The sequence below is a fragment of the Pygoscelis adeliae genome, unplaced genomic scaffold, assembly GCF_000699105.1.
Source record: "Pygoscelis adeliae isolate BGI_AS28 unplaced genomic scaffold, ASM69910v1 Scaffold37, whole genome shotgun sequence".
NCBI lineage: Eukaryota > Metazoa > Chordata > Aves > Sphenisciformes > Spheniscidae > Pygoscelis > Pygoscelis adeliae.
The window spans coordinates 2,913,212-2,916,329 of NW_008825308.1; positions in this window are offsets into that span (position 1 = coordinate 2,913,212).

Below are 3,118 nucleotides of genomic sequence, written 5' to 3' on the forward strand. Positions count from 1 at the left end.
GAGGTGGGTGTTGGTCTCTTCTCCCAAGTAACAAGTGATAGGATGAGAGGAAATGTCCTCAAGCTGCACCAGGGGAGGTTTAGATTGGATGTGAGGAAAAATTGCTTCACCGAAAGGGTTGTCAAGCATTGGAAGAGGCTGCCCAGGGAAGTGGTTGAGTCACCATCCCTGGAGGTATTTGAAAGACATGTAGATGTGACACGTAGGGACATGGTTTAGTGTTGGACTTGGCAGTGTTAAGTTAACGGTTGGACTTAATGATCTTGAAGGTCTTTTCCAACCTAAACAACTCTATGATTCTATGATTATGTACGACAGTGCCTTGCATATTTTCTTTAAATATTTAACAAGAAATAAAATGTACAGAGCTTTATGAGTTACAGAGCAATTTTGTAACTCATTGATTTTGAACAGTCTTGTACTTTGTCCTTCTCAGATTCAAAACACAGATAAAAGAGCTCAAAGTTAAAATCCAATTGCCTTATTCATATGAATAGTCCTATTTTCAGCCGTCCCCCTGAGGATTATTACAAGAAAATAGGAACATCATTATGAACCATGTTAAAATGGATATGATAGATGATGGATTAAACAGAGGGGAGAGGTCAGAAGCAAAAAGTGAGAACACTGAGTCATTTACATAGAAATAGTTAGGACCCTGTGTTTAGAGGAAATTATGCAAAAATATCACACAAGGAAAGCAAAGTAGAGGCTCACAGTTTGGAAGAGAAACCAGGGAGAGAGATGTTATGTGACTTAAAGTAGAAAAGATCTACCTCCTTGAAATTGTGAGCCCAGACCTCTTAGTTAGAGCGTCAGGTTTTCTTTTATAGAATCATAGAATCATTAAGATGTTCCTATTTTCTTGTAATAATCCTCAGGGGGACGGCTGAAAATAGGACTATTCATATGAATAAGGCAATTGGATTTTAACTTTGAGCTCTTTTATCTGTGTTCTTCTTATTCCAACCACTTCCCTGGGCAGCCTGTTCCAATGTTTAACCACTCTTTCAGTAAAGAAATTTTTCCTCACATCCAATCTAAACCTCCCCTGGTGCAACTTGAGGCCATTTCCTCTCGTCCTTTCGCCAGTTACTTGGGAGAAGAGACCGACACCCACCTCGCTACAACCTCCTTTCAGGTAGTTGTAGAGAGCAATGAGGTCTCCCCTCAGCCTCCTTTTCTCCAGGCTAAAGGAGGAAATAGTTACTGTTGCCTGTTGAAATAGTTACTATTGCCTGTTCTTTTATTTGGCCCATGTATCCTAGAATACAGATTCTTTTTCTTCATTCTGTAAAGAAAATCCTAGCTCCCACACTGACTGACATTTTTTTTTTGGTCTCCAGCTACCTCATCCATGGTGTGATAGAGAAAAAAGGTGTTGCCAATTGGATCATGTGACCTTACTTGCAAAAGTGAAGTACTAGAAATGTGAAGAGGGATAATACTACAGATAGTAAGTCTTAGAACAGTTAACCTAGGTCCAGTTGTTAGTCATGCAATGCTCGTAGCATAAAGAATAATTATCAAAAAAAGGACAAAAACATATTGGATAATGAAAGTACTGGAGAAAGGTTTTGAAAGTGGGGAGATTTTTACATGGCTGAAAAGCATTGCACACCAAACAATGCTCACAAAGTACAAGATTCGCTGCAAATGGAATCAATAGAGTGTTTGTACAGTATTACATCCACAAAGCATGTCATCCATGACACAATTATTAAATATTCAGGGAAATGCATTTAGGTAGCTAGGAGTGCCCGTATTCAAAAGACTACAAAATTAGATTAACTACAAAAAATAAAGCAAACTACACAAGAAAACATAACACTGAAATTCCCTATGGGTAAAAGTAAATATGAGAGACAGTGAAAATTCAGAAAGATTCTGACCCAATGAAAGCTATAATTTTATTATTCAACAAAAGCTGATATTCTCACTGTATATAAAATATATTTGTACCAACTTTAAAAAAAAAAGTTATTCCCACATAACTACCCTAAAACACCTTAGTAGCAAAATGTCCTTAAGAAAATAGTAGAAGTTACAGATAAATGAATGTAAGCACAAACCCTTATGTGTTGCTGTGTGTCTCTTCTGTGTCCAGTATGTGCATCCCAAAGGGAAAGTTGTTATCATGGTCTTTCATTAGGCTGCTACCATTTCTCTTATGTAAGTAAGCATTCACTGTTTCCCTCAGCTAGAATGGTTTGGGTTGTCTTATTCTCCACCAAATATGTGACTTTCATAGGTCACATAGAAGCTCAGTAAGTCAAGTATATCTCCTGAGGGAACAATCTTTTTGAAGTCAGGTTTTCAAAGCCCTCATGAAAAGAAAAGAGATCTTGGAGTCCCTTCACAGATAAGTCTTCATGACTACTCTTTAACCTTAGGAAAAAAAAAAAAGTCTCTCAAATTTAGTCCCTTAAATCTTCAGCAGAGACAATTATAGACCTCTTCTATCTTCACAGATCTCTCATGGACTCTGTCTTTCACATACATTAATTCTCAGTATTTGATTCCTGTGTCCTGAGCATGTAAATCCCCCATTCATCAGAGCTTACTCTTCTCCTTAGTGTTATATCAGACAAGCAGGATTTGCCTTTGCTATTGCTACATAAAGCATTGAAAGAAAAAACATTACATTATTAGAGTGAGGAACAATACAACCTTTAATACATCTTCTGGTTTTATACATTTTGGGTTCACCACTTCTGTGAAACCAGGAAAAGGATAAAGGAAAGCTTTATCTTTCCTTCTTTTTCATAGAATCATAGAATCATGGAACAGTTTCGGTTGGAAGGGACCTTTAAAGGTCATCTAGTCCAACACCCCTGCAATGAGCAGGGACATTTTCAACTAGATCAGGATGCTCAGAGCCCCGTCCAACCTGACCTGGAATGTTTCCAGGGCATCCACCACCTCTCTGGGCAACCTGTGCCAGTGTTTCACCACCCTCAGCGTAAAAAAATTTCTTCCTTATATCTATTCTGAATCTACACTTTTTTCAGTTTAAAATGATTACCCCTTGTTCTGTCACAACAGGCCCTGCTAAAACGTTTGCCCCATCTTTCTTATAAGCCCCCTTTAAGTACTGATAGGCTGCAATAAGGTCTCC